The sequence below is a fragment of the Passer montanus genome, unplaced genomic scaffold, assembly GCF_014805655.1.
Source record: "Passer montanus isolate IOZ18808 unplaced genomic scaffold, ASM1480565v1 scaffold11, whole genome shotgun sequence".
In the NCBI taxonomy this organism is placed as follows: domain Eukaryota; kingdom Metazoa; phylum Chordata; class Aves; order Passeriformes; family Passeridae; genus Passer; species Passer montanus.
Window position 1 is genome coordinate 7,984,117 of NW_024357613.1, and position 24,165 is coordinate 8,008,281.

The 24,165-nt window shown below is 38.6% G+C and overlaps 1 long non-coding RNA gene across 3 annotated transcripts; it reads right to left on the bottom strand.

Annotated features, from left to right (window-relative positions):
- Window positions 1–121: 121 nt before the first annotated feature.
- LOC120510711 lies at window positions 122–24,152 on the bottom strand. Of its 3 annotated transcripts, XR_005629560.1 has the most exons (6): window positions 23,975–24,152; window positions 20,546–20,697; window positions 17,717–18,926; window positions 17,217–17,277; window positions 1,842–12,329; window positions 122–788 (listed from the first exon to the last, which is right to left on the bottom strand). It is a non-coding gene; the product is annotated as an uncharacterized LOC120510711 (long non-coding RNA). The 3 variants fall into 3 exon arrangements; XR_005629559.1 differs by having other exon boundaries at window positions 122–12,329; XR_005629561.1 differs by lacking the exons at window positions 122–788; window positions 1,842–12,329; window positions 17,217–17,277; window positions 17,717–18,926 and adding an exon at window positions 18,941–19,604.
- Between the last annotated feature and the right edge of the window lie 13 nt (window positions 24,153–24,165).

Consider the following 24,165-nt stretch of genomic DNA (forward strand, 5'->3'; position numbering starts at 1 on the left):
TGTCATTTGTCCTCAAATACAGTGGGGTACAGAGCTGCACTCTGAAACTAATGCACCTGAGTTATGTACCACTTTAAGACTGCTTTGCACAAAATACACTTTTATAAAATGTTATAACAGAAATACTTAATTGATTGAGTACTGTTCATTCTAATGTAATATTTAAGGTAAAATTCAGAAAACAGCTGTGGAATGCATTTAGTACGGATTCTGTTGATATTGAAGATGCTGCAATTTTTTGTAAAATGAATTTTATTATGGATTGAAGTATTGATTAAAAACACACTACAACCACGATCAGACAACAGTTTAACCATGCCCTTTGACCACCTTGATACATATTTTGGCATCTTTTGTCTGCTTTCATGAAAAGTCTTGTGATGTAGCTGCACCATGACAGTGCTCTGTTTCACTTCATGGTACACTGCTGTGTTGCTTACACCCTCCAGGAGCAGGCTTGTACTTTGGGATGTTTGTTGTCATCACATTCTGTGCCCCAGCCATACCTTCAGGACAAAATCCTATCCACAACTGTGATGATTGCAAAGCTGTTCCCTGTTTCTGTGGAGCCAGGATCTCTTCCTCTGAATATGTTATCCACAGTGGAAAAGCGGATGTCCCACAGCAGAGCTGGTGTAGGGATCCCATCTCCCTGCAAGCAGATGAACTTGTGGCCTAGAAGGCTTCTCTGGAGCAGGGTGGTTCTCTGTCAAAGTGTGTTCACCCCAGGAGAATTAGATGCAATGCAATTTGTCAGCATGGATTCTTCTGCTGGTCACCTGCCCCACCTGCTGGGCAGCATCAAACCAGTATTACAAAGGTATTGCCAATGGTACAGGATCATGTAAAAATTTGTGCCGTTACCTATCCAAATGATCTGAGGTCTGAATGTTTAGCTTTCACTGCGTCTTCTGACATGGAGCATGTTCCCCAAAGCTCACAAGAGCCAGGAGCATGGATCTCTACTCTGTTGGGAAAGCCTGTCCCTGATCAAGCTCTGCAACACTACTATCTTGATTTGACCACAAGACCACAGCATGTGTGTGTCCCTACAGTGTTCCAGTATGTGTTTGAAGGTAATGCTGTCTTTAGGGTTGATGTATAAACAAGACTATTCTCACTGTTGCATCTTTTCTAGAACTACTTAGATCCTTTCTTCCAGTTTCAATGACATTTTACTCATCAGTTATCTTGCCTGGTTACTAGTTTCTAATTGGAAGAATGATGGTATTTTCTTTACACTTGAAACATGGCTTTGTCTGTGTCCCTTTATCCCTTTCCTGTTTGGCTTACCTTAAGAAAGAGGTATTCTTCAAGCAACTGTTTTGAGGAGGTAATTATGGGGAATTTGTGGGAACCTGCAGTTCAGTTTTCAGGTACTTCTATGTGAAGAATTTTTCATGTCTCATTGCCATGCATATGGTGAAAGAAATTTAGCTCAGGTGGTTTTGGCCACCATGTAGAAACATTACATTTGGTAGGGAACAACCTGTCTCTCTCAGACTGCCCTGTTATTATGGAATTAATATACAATGTGTTGCAAGTACTTTGTGAGCCTGCAAGGGATTAGTTTCATTTCTAGTGTGGCACATGGTTGACAAATTCCTTATACATGACATTATTCTACCAGTCCTTCACATGTCACTGAAAAAACCCCAGACCACTGAGCACCAATACCGAGTGAATACCCAGGAGCAGGCTGAGCCTCATTTGATAATGAGAGTTACATTCCTGGTGAGTCATACAATTTAATTTCTTCAGGGGAGTTCCAGCAGGTATACTGGAATTCCTGGCTTGAATTTTTTAAAAGAAAATTTCTTTAGGGGGAGTCAAGCACCCACCTTACTCAGGTTTTTTTGGACATACTTCTCTTTCTCTACTCTTGTTCAATCATTAAATCTATTCCCAGCCTTCTGCAGCCAGGCTTTGCTGCTATGAAAACTTCATGCAGTTGCATTCTTTCTCTGTTCTAGATCACATGCAAATGTTGGTTGTATTCTGTCCTTTCAGTAACAACTATTTTATTTTTGCAGCGCTCTCTTGACTTCTAAGACGAGCACATCTGCTGAGGTAAAGATAAGAAGACTGAGTAGATTTTGTGCTGCAGAACTTATGAATAAGACAGGTTTTCAAAAGGAATTTAGCTTTCACATCTTCAAAAGCTACTCTTTAAGGATATGTGAACCCAAGTAATCTGTCTCACCACATATGTATTAATTGTAGCTTGGTTCCTGCAGACTGATGGCAAGATTGGAGTCCTGCAGACTCTCAGCAAGACTGGAGCTGAGAGTTTGATCTCTGCTCCCTATGAAGTTTAGTAAGAGGGACCTTCAGTACAAAATGTGAGTTTTCTGTAGCCTCCCATCACAGGGAACTTGTCTTTTAAGCTGCCTTCTTTTGCTCAAGGAGAAAAGAAAAGTATATGTGTGATGTGTGTATTAAACTTACAAAATAGAATGTCTTCTTTCTGTATTGGAAAATCAAATCAAAGGTCAAGTAGTCATACAACAGGATCAAAATGCAAAAGTTTAAAAAGGGTGGCTGTCTCACTTGGTTACATGTAAGCATCATGCTTGCATGTTTGAGATTTGCATGAAGCTTCACATTTCACAGCTCTTTCTGAAGCCCCTTTATACAGGAGTTTCCTGGCTCTTTATCAGATAGTGCCAGTGTTGAACTGACAGGGCAGGTATGACCAGAGCAGGGGAGCTTCAGATGCAAAGAGATTTTGATACTTGAGACTGTAGCAAGTTGTACACCAACTGATGTGGTATTTGCAATCAAAACACCGTGTTGGTGCCTGTTACTAAATCTGTTTCCAGCAATCCTCAAGCCTAATGAATTCTGTTAACCTTTCACAATTTAGGTGCTGCTGTGTAATTACCAGAGCTAAGTATTTTCTCCTGAAAAAAGCCACAAATCCCATGGATTAAATTCTCTTAGAAACTTAACATTCATTTTCTTGGTCTGAAATAGAGACTTAGATGTACACAGCAGCAGTGGTAAGTAACAGCAACACATCTCCTGTATCATGCTGGAGGGAGAGCACTATGATGCTCTTGTGCCTCTGCAGGGTGGAGTGGGGTTTGATGTGTCTGCCACCAGGAAAGAATTTAAAAAAATAAGTCTACCAAGGTGGTTCTTTTGTGACTTGTGCAAAATCTCCTTTCAGTGTGGGTTACTTCAACTGCAGAAGCCGTTTTCAGGTGAGATGTTTTGGCCTCCTGAGAGGAGACGTGCTGCATTGCCCTGGAGGGAAGCAAATGGGGCCAGACAGACCCCACAGTTATCTGCTATAAGGATTCCTCAAGCAGGAATAGAAAATGCATGAGTGGCATGAGGCCACTGTTTTTAGTAAGCTGAATCTCTACTTTTTCAAAAGTCATTCAGTGGCACTCACACCTGGAAGCTGGGATCACACAGGGACTGAGGAATCCTACTGCTGAGTGGGATGAGCTGCATGTGGTGCTGATGAAAGCTAGAGTCAGTCCTGCCAGGGCTGCTGGAACTGGAAGCCTGAGTGTACAGTCACAGCTGGAAACTCTACTTACACAGAGCTTGGGGTCTGGAGAAAGGACAACAGACAGCACTGGTAACCTAGGTGCACTGGGAGAGCAGAGCTGGTTATAATTGCCTGTGTTGGCAGAGTAAAAAGAGATAAAGGTGGAGTCTTTGAGACATTTTCTCTGACCTAAAGTATGCCCTTTTGTTAACTGCACAGGGCTTTGTTCCAAAAAAAATCAACACAGTTCGTGACTGGTCAGCAACGTGTGGAGTGCGAGGTAGAGGCAGAGCAATGAAGTAGGGACAGAGTAGCAATGAAGCCTGGACAGTCAGATCCTTGTTCAGCTGCCATATGTACAGGAGTTGTGCATTGCATGTCACCCTTCACTGCCCTTTGTCCCAGCACAACACTGTGGCCTAAAGGATGCCACAGGCTTGATGGTTAGATGTCCCCTTGTAAAGTGGGGTTGTGGATTTGCATCCCTCTTAAGGTCAAGCAGTGAATGTTAGGTAGAGCCTATCTTAGCAGTCCCTATGTCCCCTAAAAGCTGGAACTTATGTATCTCAGTTGCATAATTCCTCCACACCATGAATTTTCTTCATGAGAACCAAGCATAGCAGGGCTCAAGTCCTTCTTGGTGGGCCTCAGGTGGGGCAGTGGCAGGGGCTACAGCCTGGTGGGCAGGGGAAGGGGCTCACTGCTGCTCAGGGAGGGAAGCCTTCTTTGTTCCTTACCACCCCACCCCTTTCCCAGTGCTACAGCCCACCTCCTCTCTTTTTTGCTAGCTCAGGCAATTGTCAGACCACTTGATGAACCACTTTAATTCACTAACATGGCAGAAAAAGCAAAAGAGATATTTTTATAACTGAGAAGAAGAAAGTTTTTACTATTCTCAGCATCAGTGGCTATCCTTTGGGTGGAGCCACCATATATTCAGCTTACTTGTATTATTGGACATATCTACAGGGAGAAACAAGTTATCAAAATTGGGTATGTTTTTCTTGCACAAAATTTAGGGGCAAAAAGCTGAATATGCAGATGTACCAAAATGCTGCTATGAATTTTTTGAAATACATTATTCCTAGGTTATTTAGTTGAAAAGCACACTGTTGAAACCTTTCTTTCTTTTTAAATTTTAAAAGCATATTTAAGTGTGGTGGTATAAGATGACATTTATTTCTAAGAACAATTCAAACTGAAGACAAAATATATTTTTTTTCAGACACCTAGGGTTTCTTTACAAGATAATAAGGCTCTTTTTTTTTCCTTTGGTCCATCTCCAAAATAAATGCTAAGACTTGTGTTAAACAAAGTTTGTCACATTTTAGTTACTGCCATTCCTACCCTTAACTAAATCCAGTCCTCCTCATACCCCTCTACTTTGCTGACAAGCATCATCTGTGGGTTTCTAGTCCTGTTTCATAGATAGGCAATTAATTGTGTACATTGAGTGAGGCTGATTTACTGTCTACCTAAAGCTATAGTGAAACTGGAATAAATAGAAAGCATGTGCATTGAATAACAATGAATCAATGTAAAACAGGCTACTGAAGATGTCTTCAGGAAGAAATAATGCCAGACTCTTGGCTTTGCTTCTCTGCAGAGGAGGAAAGTGGAAATAAATTCCATACTGTGTTCTGCCTTTCTCAATTAGCTGTCACCAGTTAAAGATTTCCTTTGTGGGAACAAATTCACAGCTGTCATCACTTAACAAAGATAAATTCTATCAGCTCACTTCGGCACATGCAATTCTTCAATATTAAACCCTTTTTATATTGAGAAGTTTTCATTAATGTAGCAATTTGAGAAATTGAGCCATTTTTCTTGTGACTCTCTTAATAGGTTGACATTTAATCATGGCTTTTTAACCCTTTGAAATAAATGTACTGCTGAGTACATTTTGAATAAAATTATTTGAATTTTACCATGAACATATAGCTGTGATTAAAAGCTGAGAAGATGCAACTAAAAGCAAATCTGTTCTTTCAACAGATAGCATCAATACCTGCTTGTGTTGCATACAGTCCATGACCCTGTACATAAATACATAATTCTCTACCCTTCAGAAAGCAATGAAACTGCAGTGTTTGGGAGATAGGCTAAGGAAATACACAGATTTACTGACAGAGCAGTATGCGAAGCCCTTGTTAGACTTCTAGACTCAAAAATTTTTGCTATCATTCTGCTGCTGTGGAACTTGTTACAGAATTCAGCCCTTGCTACAACATTGCACTCTAGCATAACATGTTTAATGTTGCCAAAAAAGTGTAATTAGTTCTCAATCAAGAACAAAAGCTGAATGAGTGTAAGTCATGCTTACTCAAATCCTCTTGAGATTGCTGCAACTTAAAATGTGAAAAATGAACTGCTTCTTCTGTCTTAGCTGCTCAATACTTCTGAAAATGAAAGATGAAAACCTAAATGTAGTTAAAGTCAAAATGCAGGACATACTGATATAAATTACATAGGGCTCTTGATGTGCTACTACTCCTTTCTGTCTTAAATTTAACACAGGCTCTGACAATTTCCCTTGTTTTTAGTTTTTAACAACATGAAATGCCTTTTCTAAAATCATCTTTTGTCTCTGGTGAAATGATAGCATCTCCTTTGCCTTCTCCTGCACAGATTATCTTGGCTTCTTCAAGAGAAGAGCAAGGGAAATGCTAGATAAATATTCAAATGTCAGGTTGAAGAATGTGTCAAGAAGGATTTTCAAATGTTATATCCTTTCTACACCTGGTGCTAGACAGGGATACGCTGCATTTTTCCAGTCTTCATCAAAGGTTTGTTTCAAATGGAAGACAACTTGAATCTGAACTAACTTCACATTCTATTGGTTTTCAAGCTATTTTCAAGATAAGAAAAAATGGTTACTTAAGAGATAAAAATCCAGTGTGCATTCCAATTGGTCAAACTGTCTCTGGAGTTGCAGAGTGGTTATCTAAAGATTCAGCTGAAAAAATGTGGCTTAAAGATGAGAAAACAGCTGTTGTGTCCCTTCACTAGATACACTAGATTAAAATAGAGTTTCAGGCTATGGAGGAGATGCAGACAGATGGTTTTGTTGCTGAATCCTTGCAAATAACCCCTGTCTGCAAATCAAACTTTTCCCCAAAGCCCTGGCAAATCTATATATGCTGCAGGTGGCCAGAGATTTTTATAAGAACATCATTAAATTTATGCAGGGACATCTCAATGGACCCGTTTGCATCATTTGGGAATGTGACTTACCAGGATCAAATACTAAATGTAAACTATGATAACAAGAATAATATTTGTTAATCTGTGTTCTGCAAGGATGCTTCACTCCATAGCTCTTGGATAAGTCATTACACAAAACATTATTTGATTTACTGTTATGTTTTTCTCTGTTTTGCTATTAGGAATAATATTACCTATTTTTTTCTGAGGTCTGCTAGAAGCAGAGTAGGAATAAAAAAAATATAGGTATGAGAAATCAATATGGACTTTTCCTAAGCATGTTTTTTTTTACATATGCATCTCTTGCCATGCTACCAAAATATTTCTATTGCACTTTTTAATTTTGCACATAAAGTTGCAAATCATTAGCAGCTTCTATAAGGTCTGTAATACTTTCAAAGCTTATCCATTTTCCATCAAAGTTATACAAAGTCAACAGGAAGAGTAGCACTGGCATCTTACTGACCTGCAGGACCTAGGTCAAAGTTTTAACCATGGCTGGGCAGCATCCAAGTCAACTTCAGGACGCCATCTAGAGATGTGGGATCTCATGGCAGGAGGAATGATCTTGGAAGAAGACCTGAGCATTTGGGATGAGGCAGACCACTTGCTACCTCAAAACACTGGGCATTGTGTTGTAAACATTTTTGAATTCATAGAATCATAGAGTAATTTAGATTGTAATAATTGGAATAATTTTTCTAGTGCAGTCAAGCTTTGAATACTTCCAAACCTGTAGATTCTACAACATGGGCAACCCATTCCAGTGCTTAACTGTCTTTGTGGGAAAAGTAATTTCTTAACAGCTGGGCAAAATTTCCTGTTTCAACTTGTGACTGTTGCCCATTGTTGTTCTGCTGGAAGACTGGAAGATGGAAGAGTTTTTCCATATTGCTTCTGCCTGGCCAAATATCTTTCAGCATCACCAGAATATTAAAAATTATCAGAAAGAAACTTCGTTCCATCCATCTGTGCTTTACTCCTTTGCTGGGAATGTCATCTTTCCAATTCCTGTTTCTGCTGGGAGCTAACTCTACCACCTCATCTATAAAACATGCATAGATGGAAAAAGCACTATAATGTAGCTTAAAAGACAAAGAAATCATTCAACAGAATATAAACATACAATTTAAGGATTATTCCTGCAATAGTAACACCATCACTCTTCCTGTCAGCTTGCATGTTTTGTCTACATATACTTAGTACCAGGCAATGCATTTGTCTCTGGAAAGCAGCAGCTGGGGCTGTGGGTGGGTGAACAAGGAAACGAGCAAAAATCCAGGCAAAACTTATCCCTCTTTTTTCTCTGTGGTTTACCAATGGAAATAATATTGCCTTATTTTATTTAATGAACAGTAATGTAGAAAAATTATACATAAGCTCACAACTGCTCCGCTTCTCTTAGCAACTCCTCTGTAGTAACATTTTCTGGTAATAAGGTTACAAGATCCACATTACAGTGTGAACACTTTGTGAAAATTGTTTCCATTTATTACATGCTTAAAAGATCCATAGTTGTTATTCATTTTCTAAAGCATCAAACTTATTAAATATTTGGAAACAAATCTGGTACAGACTGTTAACATGCCTTGATTCTGTGTTTTAATGGTACTGAAAGGCATAAGCGAGGTGACATTTTACTTTCAAGTTCTCCCACATTTTCTTAATGACACAACACAAAAAAATCCACAATTTCTTACTGCCTTAGGTCTACATCAGCCACATGAAGAAATGTGGTTGCTATTTTTTTGATCATTGCCTTAGGAGCATACAACAAATTGTTGTCGTGTCACTTAAATCACTCCAGGAAGACTCTCTGATAGTCCTGTGATGTATACGCATTTGTCTTTCTGGCAGGTGTTTAAGTGCAAATTAAAGGTAAAAGAAAGCCAAAAAATTCTGAGCTGCCACAAAAGAACTGTGGGAGAAAAGGTGAAGTCCAGCCTGTGCCAGTGCAGGGGTGCACCATTATCCTCATTAAATGAATGGAATGACCTAGACTCTCAAGTCCTGATTGTGCAGCTTAGATGAGTCTTTATTTACATAAATGGTCAGGTTTCCACCAAAAGAAATTATGCATGTGATCAAAAGTATGTACAATTATGTCTTCAGATTAACACTAAGGTGTCTGTAAATTTCTCAGAGATAAGACTAGTTCAGATTCTGTTGTTCAGGAATTTTTCTGGCTGACAGATAAAAACAGTGAAATACACTCTGTGAAAGTGTGAAGTGGTACCGTGTGAAGATTTCTGAGCAGTAAAAGGCACAGTAATGTTTAAATCATATGCTATTGATCTGACCATGTGAAAACACTCTTAAAGTACAGATGATGTTAATAAAGTCAGTCTAATACCCTAGAGCCTTCCTTTTAACACATGGTGATATAGCATTATGGTTATGAAATACTGTACATCCTGAGTCAGTAAATGTCAGTGAACTTTAAAAAGAGAAAAAAAGACAGGTTGCTTACAGACAAATATAATTAATTTCTGCACAACAGAGAAAGACATATACACAAAAAACCACATGGTATTATCATTCTCATACTAGATTTTGAGAGCAGTCAAGCTTACTCAAGTATGCTAAGTCACATTTGGAAAGACATAACATTCCTGTTCTTTTTTACAATCTCCCAAGAGAGAGATTGCAAAATCTCTGGATCATCAATTTGTGCTGTGTCATATGCTGGCACTGGTGTGTGGGTTGCTTAGATCCCAGCTAAGTATAAAGACAAATCACCTGCCTGTACTGAGCAAAATATGTGTATGTGACATGAAAAAGAAGTGAGGGCAGCAAGTCAAGGCAGAACTCCTCTGCTCCAATCGAGTGAGGCCCCACATGGAGTACTGCATCCAGCCTGGGGTCCTCAGCAGAGGAAGAACATGGACCTGTTAGAATGGGTCCAGAGAAGGACCATGAAGATGATCAGCGGGCTGGAGCACCTCTCCTAATGAATAAATGCTGAGAGTTTGTGCTGGAGAGGCCTGGAGGGGGCCTGGGCAAACCTTATAGGTGCCTTTTGTGCCCTAAGAGGGCCTGTGAGAAAGAAAAGGACAGACTTTTTACACAGGCAGACAGTGATAAAACAAGAGGGAATGGCTTTAAATTAAAAGCTGGTCAATGTAGACTGGATATAAGGAATATTTGCTTTTTATGACATGGGTTGTGAAACCCTAGAACTAGCTGCTCAGAGAGGTGGTGGCTGCCACACCCCTGGAAACACTGAAGGTCAGTTCGGATGGGGCTCTGAGCAACCAGACCTAGTTGAAGATGTCCCTGCTCATTGCAGAGGGGTTGGGCTAAATGACCTTTAAAGGTCCCTTCCAAACCAAACTATTCTGTGATTCTATAAAGGTTAGCCTATTTCACATGCACCATCACCAACAAGAAAGTAGCAATACTTTATCTCTTTTCACTCATTATTATAAATAAACTGGATCTCCATCCAGATTTACCACATAGGTAGATATCAAAGATTTGTGTAACAATATTTAGTATTTATAAAATATTTAAGCATCATTGTAGAGTAAAATTTGCATTATTCCAATTTTTCATGCCAACGTGATTTGTAAAGCAGCCAAGATATGCTAATTAGAGAATTTTCCTAATTAATTTCTGCCAGTGTGCTGCCCTAACATGACTTAAAATGTACAGCTTAATGTATTAAATGTATTAGGATTGTTTATACTTCCCATTGTAAAACAGGGAGTAATATGCTATTAACAACAAGTGTTTACAACAATCTTTAGATGCACATATCTAATTAAAGTGAACATCCAACATGTTGGGCAAGGATGAGTCATACTTCCCAACAGCTCTACAGGGAAGAGATCTGAGTTTTATATTCTTCTAAAGCAATAGCCAAAAAAATTAAATTACTTTCTTTTGTGTGAAATGTATTTTCTGCTGCTTATTGAATGCCTAAAGGATTAATGAACATGAAAGTATGAAGCTTGGGATACACAGTGCATAGGACAAGGGTGGCAGCTGTAATGGAGGGCTAGAGGGAGCTATTTGAAAATCCAACCTTTTTGTTGCTAAGCACAAAACCTACTCTATGTGCATTTTTATCACTCAGGAGCAAGGTACCAGCATTATGCCACCCTAGTTACCATGGTTTCCATTCAGCCACAGCGCCCTCTTGGAAAAGAAACAACTTTAGTTTTATATTCATTACATATCATTTTAATTGTAATTTTAGTTGTAATTTTAAAACCAAAATTACAACTCAAATTACCTTAAAACCAGAATAACAATTTGACGTATTTATGGACAGATCAACATGATTTTGTGTTTGAACCCAATACATACTTTCCCAGACCCAAAGCATCTCCCCTCACTGCAGCAAGGTTTGAAAATAACCACACTCACAGAGACGCCTTTTTTCAAAGAGTGCCAAACCTTCTGGACATCACAGGTTTTGATGAACCCTGACAGTAAATGTGTTTCCCAATCCATCTGGCACCACCAACACCATGGTACCATCGTGTCACTAGTGGGCAGTGATGGACCTAAGAGCTGGAGGAGGCTGCTGGGAACCTCTGGCAGCACCAGTGCTGCTGCTGCTCCTGCCCCCGTGCCAGGAGGGAATGCTCTGCTGCCCTGATGGTTGTGGTGAAGGAAACAGATCTGCAGTGTGAGAGCAGAGCCCTCTCAAAGGGAGTAGCTGCTTGCTGTCTCATAAAAGAATGAAGGTGTTTTGAGCACAGTATTTGTTGTAAAGGTGTTGGGCTGGATCAACAGCTTCTGATCTCTGCACTTTTTAACAGCTCCAGAAAGTGCCATGTGCACTGACCTGCTCTCTAGCAACGTGCCTTGCTATCTCTGGGTATATTTAAGTCACACAAATTTAATTGAGCTGCTTCCTAGGAGGATCTACAGTAATTTAGTTTGGGTGATACAGCATACATGAAAAAAGCAAATTATGAAAGGGATTAATGCTATTAGAACAATAGCTTATGTTCTAATTTTGTTCTGTTTTCACCTTTTCTATGCAGCTGTGGTATTCTGAGATATGATGAACAAAGATAGCAGAAGCTGGTCTTTAAGTAGCAAACTGCATGCCAATGACATCTGAAGTATGCTAAGACAGATGGGATAATCTCATTTTTAAATGTGGCTGTAGAAATAACCAAGAATGAAATAATTATTCATACAAAAACTAATTTCAGTAGGCTTCAGAATCAGAACACAATCACTGAAGAAACCTCTTTGTGATTTTCTGACCCATCACCATTTTGACTCCTACAGACCCTAAATACTTGCTTCTTGAGGATCCACTTGTTACTAGAAAACTGCAAGGAAAGACACTCCCTTACCCCAATTGTCCTTCATTCTCCTGCCTCTGTAGCTGATTAGAGCTGTGGTAAATCTGTAGTAAATAACCACTGGAAAATGTTGACAAGTTAATTGGGCTCAGAACTGTGAAGGCAATGAGACATTTCTGCAACTGTTTAGATCAGCTTTGTCAGATGTACGTCAGTTACAAAGGCGACACATTTAATTGTAAAAAGAACACATGGAGAATAAATCAACTTTCAGGCTTGAATTACAGTGCAGGAGGGATAATTACCAGAGCAGAACATGTACTTAGAAACAAAAACCTTTTGTAGAACACAAACACCTGGAAGAGAATTACACCGAAAATTAATGTTGAGTATCAAAAAAAAAAAAAAAAAAAGAAAAAAAGGAATAGGAATATTGGATAAAACCATTTTACTATTTTTAACTATGTGAATTCTCAGTAGGGGTGGAGAAGAGCAGCTTTGACCAGACTTCCAAAACTTATTGTGGTGGTGCTAATGGTTCACTAGGCATCCATTTTTCCCTCAAAGTCAATGCACAATTATGGAGCTGCTTGTATCTTATTTGCTTCACAGTCCCCATTTGCCTGGTAGGTGGATTTCATGCATGTGCAATCTGGAAGGCTTGCTTCAGATATAAATCAGAGCCACTTATAATGGTTAAAAGTATATAAAAAGGCTATGATGAGGTTTGAGATCTGGGTCAATAGAATTGAGTTATTTTAAGTAACTGCCCTGTACCAAATTTTGCCCTTTTTGTGTTTAGCTACTACAAACTGGCAATTTATTCTTCTTGCTACATATATTGTCAGATATTAAAAACCTGAACCCTGTTTAAAATTTAGCAATAGTATATACTGTGCTAATTAAAATGTGCATGACATTTCTAAGTAAAATAAACTCAGGCAAGTGATGTCATGAATTACTGAGTTTTCAGAATTGTATCAGTTACAAAAGCTTTTTGTCTTTGTTCAGCATACCACTGAATGTTCCCATTAATTGAGGGCACTTTGGAACACAGGATATACATTTGAAAATAAGTAACATCTTCACTTTGGAGTCACTTAATCTGTATGAGTTTGCTGAAATGCAAAGTGAGACTATAAAACCATCTAAGTAATTTCTCATTACAACAAATGGCTACAAAGAGGTAGGAATTACAATATTGCTCAGTTCCAAGCATGGTAAAGTCTTTTGTCCCAGTTGTCAAGAATTTTATTACTGCCCTCAAGCATCAAAGAAATTTGAAATAAGTATGGGGATCCTAGGCTTTACAATTACTGAACCTTTGCTGCAGGTTTATAATATTTTCTCTACAATCATAAGGCTTAGAAACTTCCATTTAAAAAAGGATGGAAATAAAACTTTTCATCCAATAACAGGACTGAAGGATTTAAAACTTCCTGAGTAAAAGACCCCATAATATAGCTTCCTCTTTGAGAAAAAAATGTCTGTTATTGTAAAATCCATTATATCGTAATCAAATATTGGAAGAATATTTTTAGCACATAGTTAGGCATTTTCTTCAACATTTGTTTCCTATTATTTTTGGAGAAGAGGAAAATGGACAGCAGCTCATATATTTTGCCCACAGATAGAATTATCCAGATACCCAGAAATCACACTGCTGATCCAGAATACAATGTATTATTGTTGATAATTACAATTTTTCTACTCAAGAAGAGATTGTTTTAGAGATGTATGAAATATTCCCATAAATCATCTGTATACCACTTTGGACTGCCCCTAAATTAAAGTATTATATAAATCTGCAGTGCTAATGCTGTTTGTTAGGAAAAGCTTTCAGTAGGTTATTGAAGGAGTTTTTGTTTAAACTAACTGATCTTTATTTATTCTGAATTATTCCAGAGGAAATTGTGTGTTTCAATCATCCTTGGTTACTCCTAGTTCTTTTGCTTTTATTTCATAATCTTAGACATGACCACTGTGATACTCTAATATGATCTAAAATAAAGTGATGTAATGCTTTCTCAATTTCCCATTTATTTTAAAATACAGAAGAAGCTTAGGGGAAAAATAAGAAACCCACTATTGATCAAGTAATTTCCAGTGAGAAACAATCCTGCATAATCCTTAGAAAATTGCCACAGTGAGTTACTACCTTCATTGTGTCACGATTGAGCTCTATTTCTAGACTGACTGTTTGTGGTAAACTGTCACCAATTTGTTGCCTCTTCTTTAACCAGTGTTTATGGTATGGAAAACCAACCATATTCCCCACAAAGTTCCTTACAATCTGTGGTTCATTAATACAATAATGTAATCTCTGTACTACCTATGCAAGGAAAAGAACATATTGTTAGTCTAGCAACAGTTGAAGAAGGACAGGAAATATCTTTAGAACTACAGTGGTCAGGAAAATGACAAGCCTACTCAAAATATCAATTATTCCAATAGAGATGTTCACAGCAGCTCTAGCATGAATCCTGCCCCGTTCATTCTGTTGAGGAAAAACACCCTGGGGGCTGTAGAAGTCTTTGTTTTCACACCCTGCAGACTGTTCTAAGACCTGCTGTATCTTTTAAGTACATTGATGTTATTATGTCAAGCTGTGACTGAAACATTTTCTATTAAAGCTGGAGCTAACACTGTGATACAACAGATCTTTTCCATTTCTAGTTTCTCTGTGTGTCCCTGTAGGCTGGAACTTTGCAACGAGGGCACTAAAATGGCCAACAGGCTTTAGGGAATGTGTAGCTACAGTGCATTGTGAGTCCTGCAAATCAGTCCTTCTTTTAATGTATAATTAAATTGTGGAACTCATTGCCATGAGATGTTATGGAGGTCAAAAGCATAAGTAGATTTAAAACAAAGTAGAAAAACATCCCAAAAATCAACAGTGAAGTAGAAGTTCATCCCTACAACAGTAGGGATGTAACTCCTAGGAAGGGCAAGTGGTTTAGGAAGTTCATAAATCACTCACTGCTGGAAAGCAGATGTTATCATTTGGTACATGTTTCTTACTTCTTGCTCCTGTAAAGATCTACTGCCATTCATTGGTCAAGGTGTAAAGCACCCATTCAGCAGCGTTTCAGCACTTGCAAAGACCAGCAGCATGGTACAGAACCATCCTAACAGGCCAGGAAGGAACTGGCATCAGGGCAGCATGGAAGCAAGCACAAGTCTGTATTGCCCATTGATTTTTCCTTCCATCAGGCATTTCTCAGTGCACCACAGGAAAGCATCTCAGAATGCATATATCTGGAAGCACAGCATTTTCAACCTGTCCAGAAATGTTACAAGCCTAATATTTCAATGGTCCCCTCTGCAAGGAGACTGTAATTCAGATTGAAGCAGAAATAACTGGTTGCATGGATACAGCTACTGAGCTGTGTCAGTCACCACAGAAATGGCAGAAGCTGTCCTTTCCTTCTGAGTTCACTTGCCTCTGGAGCTCAGTTGTGGAATGGCCTTTGTGGGCACTCCTAATCTACTTCTGCACAAAGTCAGCTGGCATAGTTTAACCTACTGTTTAATGTATTTTGAGCTAATCTTGGCTGACCTTTTGCTGAAGAAAATAAGAAACTCTTGTATAAGCCTTTCTGCCAGCTCTACTGTGATGGCAGTGCCCTCCAGCAGAAAAACAATCTTGTCTAAAACTTCCACCAATGCTTTCACAAAAGTTATGTTAAATAATCCACAGCTCAGTAAGAGCTCACAGGCAAGGTGTAGTGGAGAAGAATGTCAATTTTTTTCCTTTCAATCCCTAAATCAGAAATGCCGCTATGTCCCACACAGACAGTAGCATGCTTAGACTGTGGAATTCAGGATTGGGGTTTTTATTTTTTCGTTCTGCAGCAGAAATAAAGACTGCAGCCTGTGTTGCAGTCTTGTGATTAAGTTGGCAGAGCTAGAAATCACATATGTCATCTCTGTACTGAAAGATCATCCCACCAAGACTTCTGCTGAAAAACTATTCCAGAACCTGATTCTTCTGATTATTAGAAACGTTCTAAATTTCAACCCTAAATTTATTCATAGCTCTTCTCCCTCTTTGGTGATTGCCATCTCACTGCCTGCGCACTTACAGGCATCAATCATAATACTATAAAGGACTTTATGTAGAGCAATCCAAAGAAATATGCTTCAGCAGACATGATCTGAAATTGAAAAACGGATGGCTTTATCAAATTTTTTAGTTAAAACACAACTTTGCTGTAATCATCACCTCCCTGCATTAAAAAAAAATAATAAAAATTAAGACCTGGTGTCAGCTGGTCTATTTGAAAACAAAAATGGAGAGGGTATGCTGATCATTAGTAAAAGGTTCATTCTTCAAACTTGTTTACTTTTAATAACACAGAGTTGCTTTAAAAGGACATAGGGCTTTCACAATACCAATCCTTTCCTCTCCAGTAATCAGCATTCATAAGAATAGAACAATGTGAAAATATTAATTTTTAAATAAGTATTTTATGTATTCTTTGGACATTTTACAACATGCCCTAAAAATCCCCAAAAGCTAGCACCTTCTTTTACTTGTTATAAGAAGGGATTTTAAATGTCTGGATTTTTAAAATACAAAACCAAAACAGCAAAGAACCTTATGAAAGAATAGTTTGCTGTCTCTGCAATTGCCTTTAAAGGTGTCCTACATTGTTATTTTATATGAATAGTGAATTGACAAGAGCTAATGTGCCAAGAAAAATGTAATATGCAACATGTCTCATTTCTAGAAAGCAATTACTTCTTTAAGGAAAATAGATTTTAAAAAAAAATTCTTTCCTTAGCTTTTCTCTTTGTTTGAGCTCTACTGCAAGGCCTTAAGTCAAAGAGTACATCATATGAGGGATATTTCCATACACACACACACACAAACAGCTCAACATCATCGTCTCCGAAAAACCTCTCCTAGTTGTTCATTTTTGGCACTTCTACATCTAAAAACTGGAAATGAAATTAAGAAAAAAACCCAGAATCTATGAAGACTTTAATGATGCTTAAGGAACACCCCTTCCTCTCCTCCTTCCATAGTCAGCATGCAGATCACCAGCCCCAAAATAAGCAGCTGGCTTTTCAATCTTAGGTATCAGGTTCTGAGTCAAAGGCAACTCTAATATGCTCTCTCTACTGTCTTCCTAGTTAGGACCTACTGTTCTTTCACCTCATAACAAAGATATGTTTGAGCTTATTTAAATAAGAATTCCACTTCACTCCAGGTAGAGCTGTTCCTTTCGAAGACTTACAGCAATTGGATCAACAGACATGTTCATGCATTATACAAAAGATGGTAAAACTTCATGGGACCTAAAAAGAAACTGGTTTTAATATCTGGAATAGGACATGAAAAAGGTAGGGAAGATACATAGAATACAACTGAAATTATTAAAGGAATTAAAATTATTAAAGGGATTATTAAGAGGCTGTTTTAGGAGATCAGACTCAAAAATTTTCAACTGGGAGAAGGCAGTGGTGAAACTTGTTCAAGCTTTATGAAATCGTGAAGGTGGATATAAGGATGAATATTTTTCATCGAATTTCAGAGTTAGGCTCATTCAGTGGAATTAAATTAAAACAGCTAAAAAGAACATATTACTTTACAGTGGCTAGTGTATTTCTGGACTCGCTGCCAAAAGATGTTGTGGAAGCAGATCCCAGCAATAAGTGCAGACAGGAATTGGATAAGTTCATGTACAACATATCAAGTCCAAAAAACGGACAGTGAAAGGACTAGGCAAGGATTTACCTTTGTAAGAGCCACAGAAGGTAGGGGAGTACAAAGAAAAGTGAAGACGGTGGCCAAACTTGTGTGCACTCTGTAAATAGTTTCTCCTACTGCTGCTGTTTCTATTTCCTTTTCTGTTTAGAAAAAACAGAATGCTGTATAAACAAAACCTTGAAGACCCCCAAGGGAGGGAGAGGGCTATAGGTAATGAAAACAAGGACAAAAAATAAACAACAAACAACAAATGATGGGAAGGGAAGAGTTACAGCACTGAAAATACAAAGCTAGGGAACTGGAGGAGGGCATGAAGCAGAGAAACCCTGACATCACTCATCACTTTTGAAGGTTAACCAAGGAGCAGGTGGATGCTGCCCAGTGATGCTCTGCCTGGAGATGTGGGAGAATGATGACATGAATAGACACAGGTTCCACTGTCACCAGGATCCCTCCATCCAGCTTCCTTCTTCTGGTGACACAAACAACCAAAGGACCTGGAAGCTGTTGAAGAGGAGATCCTGCAACTTAAAAGGGTCTTGGTTAGGGAGTGCATAAATAAAAAGTGCAAGGGGAAAAGCACAGCAGGAACTTCAATGAGCCTGTCTGGAGGAGAGATGGCATTTGATGTACACTCAAAATACCTGATGTATGCTAGGGTATCTTGCCACTCTCTGAGAAAAAAAGATCCACAGTCCAACTCAGTAGGGCATTTTCCCCACTCATGGATGTTCTTAGGACATTTTTTTCCTCTTTGAGGGGTGTGTATTGTAAAGCCTCCACAGGTGAAAGTCACTCTTGAGTTACTAGTGCTGTTCAAAAAATGGTATATTTAGGACAAAAGGAACTTACAGAGTTAGATAATCCTAGGGGCAATTAAAATAGGGTAGCAACTATTTAAAGAGAGAACTAAAAATTATATGCAACATCTCAGTAAAATTTTGTATTTTCATTAAACTGACTGAACAGAAAATTTTGTTTCAATGTACTATTTCGTGTTCATTCTTTGCTGAAGATACTTACAAGTTCAGAGAAGGGGATTCCAACACAGGTATTTCCCAGTGGCGATACCTTATTTAATGTAATGCTCTCTTTCAATGATAAATGAGTTTTTTCACCATTATTTTCATTTCACTGGAGGATCTGTGAAGGATTCGTCATTGGTTTCAGTTCAGAAACCTCCTTTATTATATAGATAACTTCATATGATTAAGTTCATGGGGCACTGATTTTGGTGCTGAATAAAAAGAAATGAAAATGTTTCTAATAAATATCATCTATGTTGTCCATCTTCACTTCTAGCATCTTCTAAAAATCAAATTTGCTGATGAACGAATGGCAATAATTCTAACATGATGCACAGAATTAGATTACTAAATTTGTGCCATGACAAGAGAAAGGTGCTTGTGGCAGAAGTGCTATTTTGTTCCTCTTTTCTTAGAGTGTAGTTGAACAAAAAACTGGACATGCTCAGACACTACTGTAGATAGTTTCCTTCACAAAGACATGGGAAAATCATTCCAGCCAGTTTCACTAGACTGTAATGTAAGGATCCCAAAGGATTTCCTGAAAACCATCATTGCTAATTTTAATTCCTATGTTACCAGTAAACAAAAAAACCTGTTTTGAAACAGAGACACCAATATGTATCATAGAGATCCTACTGAAAATTATATCAAGTAACTGAAGTAGATATAAACCTAGTCTGAAAGTGACACAATAGGAAATTTCCAAACCCAGGCACAGATACAAATTGGAATGGGGAAAAGACTACACTTCTTTTATTACACCCTAATCATGGAAGCATGAGAAACACTGAACTGGGAGGAAGGGAGGGCAGAGAGGGGGGAAAGAAGTTTATAGTTTCTCTCTAGGAAATTCAGGAAATGTTGTGTGCTGGATCTCATCTTGGTTCCTGGATGACATAACAAAAGGAAACAAATTAAAAAGAGTTAATCAGTTTCAGTAATACTGGACATAGCCTCCCCTCCAGCATATTAACTGCAAGAAGCAGCTTGCTGGTTCTGTTATGGGAGAGTTCAAATGAATAGAAACATTTGTGAGTCTCATTCCTTTCTTAAAACTAGGATATGGGATAAATATACATGGTTCTCAAAATTGAGCAAACAAATTAAGAGCAAAATATCACATTGGAGACTATTCTGTGCTATGTCCTCCACTTCCCCCAGCTCCTTAAATTATTATAATTATTGAAGGATTTAAGTTATTTAAGTTACAGCCCAAACATTACAGGCTCTTGTAGACTGGAAACTGAAAGCTGAATTTTCTCAAAACATTCTTTTTGTGCTGATGTAGATGGTGCACAGATGCAACAGAGCTTTGGTTTATCTTGCTTCAAAGGCAAACAGTAGCAACTAAAGCAGCAAATGGCCTTTGAGAGGCAGGTGAATTTGTGAGGTTTGTTGACCATCTTTTCATCTTTGCTATAAGAAATAAAAGAGGAGTTACTTCAATAGCAGTCAGATGGCCAAAAGAGGACAAGAGACACTGAATCTGTGGTAATACCTGAAATTGTATACTAAACTATCTCGTATTTGCTTGGCAATGAGAAAAAAAGTGTTTGCATGCTTTCTCTTTCTCTCTTATTCTCAGAGTGAAAACAGGATAGAAAACAAAGCAATGAAGCTGTGAGGAAATGATTAGTTGATATGTGCTCCATTGCAAACCCAGCTCTAGAGAATTTAATTTTTCTAGACAAAAGGTGTGAAAGCATTTTCGTGCTACATTTCAAACTCAGCTCCAATTCACCAGCCTTCTGCACCAATGCTCAGGTCAATGTCATAAATTTCCATTTCAAAATAGCAGCCTGTTTTTTCCACTATAATCCTTACTCACCCAGTCTTTCTTCCCTTGCTCCAGTCACTGTGGTAAGCAGAACAAAATACTTGTGTAACTTCAAGCACATGAATAATCCACCAAGGTCAGACCTCAGTACTGTTTCTTCCTTGTTACACTATACTGTGTTTTTTAATGTCTTCAAATTCATTCTATTACAAAGAAAAAAGCAAGCAAAAAGGATGATAAGGGTTTTTTTATGTTGCATATAGCAGAAACTACATTTTGAATCTCTCCTGGGCACAGAGTTCAGAGGCAGTTTTGAAACTCAAGACTCTATTGGGATTGTGTACAACTCTCTGCTTAATAAAATAAATGCAAATATAAATTCTCTTAACATCTGACTTCTATTCATCTGCATGTTTTCTTGTTACTGTTAGAAAAAACCCCAAACCTAACTGCATTGTTTTATCATCCATGCTGAATGCTTTGAAAAAGTAGACTTCATTTTGGGGAATTTTCCCTGTTACCCCTGCCCCAAGATTACCCTTAGCCTGTTCTGTAAGACAAAAAAAAAAAAAAAAAAAAAAAAACTGTGAGGCTGAACTGGAGTAGATACTCAAGAGTAATAATGTCCCAATTTCCCCTCACACAATACTAATGGTTTTACAAAAAGGTCTGGTTATCTGCTCCAAGTTTTTTCCTACAGCATCGAAAAGTATAATCAGAAAGAGTCTAAATAATGCCAAAATGTTCATGTAGGTTTCCTTCAATTGAGGACTGTTTCAAGAATTCTGGCAGTTGCGCACAAAGTGAATTAACATAAACATTATGTTACTTTCACTGTAATAATAGTAACAATTGAATGTAATCAGTGTAGTGCAGTGATGGAGTAGTGAGTCACTGCTTCAGGAAAATGACCAAGGAGTCTGGAAAAGGCTGACAAACACTGCAGTCAATGAAGATTGCCTGCCTTTAGTATAAAGCAGGAATTAATGAGACCTGTCTCCACTATTAGAATACTAGACAGAGACACTCCACCTTCAAGGTCTTGTTTGCACTGAGGCATTAGTTAGACCAATTCAACCTTACTAGACAGCCCAGTCTGGAGCAGTAAAGCACACCAGCCTTCAGCAAGTTGTTGTCCAACCCCCTCCCTGGTAAATGACACAGAAAAGGCCAGTGCTTCATTACTGCTACTGCAAGAAATGGGAGAGTTATGGGGGAAAAAAAAAGAAAAGCATAGTTCATGGCTTCTAATTAAGTTCAGTCTTCTTGTGGAACCTACTTCTGGGGTGAGGTAATTCAGAGGATCCTCATTTGTACAAAAGAATTTTCTCCTAACTCCTTCCCATGCAAGACCTGTTTTTCTCTGCTCCTTTGGGTCTGAATGACTAAGCTTTTCTACAGTCTTTTTTCAATAAAACTTTTTTGCTTCTGGCCCAGGAACAGTTAGAATAACTAGCCCTTTGTATTTTAAGTTATTCATTAAAGTTAAATGACTTTATCTTCAAGCTTGTCCTAGGGCAACTATTATAAGGTTAACCTTTTTAGAGCTGTGAATTCAGATAAGTTTCTCAATTTTCTCTGAATCTGGTCAGACAGCGGTATGTATGACTATGCCCCTGCTATGGTTCACAGTTGTTGCCTCAATACCTATTTTGATTTCCCAAAGCAGCACTAGACATCAAGGGGCAAAAGATCACAAGCCATGAAAGCCAGTTTCAGAAATACATGAGTGAATCTCATCACTTCTTTTCTTTTTTTTGGTAAGACAGTGATCCTCAAAACACTGTCCAGATACAACTCGATTATTGTACTTAATATAGGGGTAATAAAAAACACCAAAATCACACAAACCAAACCCCAAACCCAGTAAGTTCCCTACAGAGCAATCTTGCTTAGCAGTCTTTACCCCAGCAACATATTCCCAATGGATCACCATCCCCAAATCTCTCCCAAATCCAGAGAGCTCCTTGGCAGCCTCACCTACAAAGCAAATTGTTTTCTTCTTTAGTTTCTCTTTTCAAATTAGTCTCTTTGAATGCTTTCCTAAAGCTCCTTTCCAAAACAAAGAATATGTGAAGCTCATATTTAAAACCAAGGGACATTTACAGAAATCCACTGGGTACAATTAGGCAAATTAAAACTTAAGCAATTTCTCGTATCCATTGCTATATGTAGTTCTTTGCTTTGGCAGTATGAACCAAACATTGTTAGGTTTAATTACTCAAACCACTACAGAATCATTTAAAAACATGTTGTTGTCTCTTCCACAAGATGGAGTGCAGTGATAATATCATAGGATTTTCAAATTGAATCAATATATCATGTCTCCCCTATGCTAGAAAAACCCTTTAAAAACTTTATCCAACCACAGCAAGACAAATCAGAAGCTCCTGGGGGGCAGGTTAGTTGTGGCTATTTCAGATGAGAGGAGTTCAGAGTGCATCCCAAAAAACAAAGCCCACAGGTTGCTTTAAGTCTTTTCTTTTGCATTCAAAATGAGCAGCAGAACTTAACAGTGATGAGAACTGAACTTAACTCTGATGGCGAACTGCAACCAAAAATAGTGCTTATACCCACTTGTAAAAGAAAATTTAAGAATAAAGAAATAATTTTACTCAGTCAATAATTTTGTAAAGAAGACAGAAAGAATTGCTTTTCCTCTGCCTTGCAGTTCCCAGCCACAGCCTTGTGGGTACAGGGCTGCTGAACTCAATCAAGAGTTGAACTCCTCAAAAATCAAAGCAATATCAGTGCTTTGATTAATGTAGCTTCTAGCATTCTGCTGACATCCCATCAGCTGTGTGCCTAAGAGAACCATTTGGGAGAAAAAGAAGCTTCCTTATTCTCCTCTTTAATGGTCTGAGTCCGCTTTGCGCGGTTGTGACCTGATGTAGAGAGAGATGTGTTTGCTGGTAATCAGGTAAATGCACTTTGAATAGGGATTGTAAAAGATTCTTCCTTCAGACACCAAGTTTTGTGAGAAAAGATAGCTTTCGTGTCAATTTTCATCCTTTTATACCCATTTAATATGATATAGTGAGTCTTGGCACTAATACATACTAATATATTAAAACAATTACTTTAAACTACATTAACTACCCTAAACCACGTAGACTTTGGTCTGAAATGATCACCTATGGCCTTGCCCTTCTCAGAATCAGGAGTCACCCTATCCCAGTTTGGAAGTGATATGGCTGCCAGTGCCACATACTATGCATTGCAACTACATCCTATTTGGAAGAACCTCCTTACCAAGTTAGCTGTGTGGACAATGAGAAGACACAACGCCTTGTCTTGGTCCTTTGAAAATCAGCTGGAAGAACTCTATGCAGTAAAGCCACGTTTAGAAATCTATTAATTTTCCCTTTATGTACACCAGGACTGCAGTACCACTAAGCACATACCGTATTTACGTCCCTGCCTGGCAGGAGGCTTGTCGCTCCTCTGCATTTGTTAATCCTGCTCCTCAGCATCTTTTACCTGGATTTTTAAGGAGACGCCTGCAACTTTACAGGAACAGCCTGCTCGGCGCTGGGCGATGAGAAATGACACGGGGGGTGGGTTGCGGATCGGCTGAGCGCAGCCTGCGCCGCCCGCGGGAGCGGGCACGGGGGTGTCGCGGCCGCTCCACCGGGAAGCGCCCGCGGCCACCGGGGGCGGTCGGCGGGCGG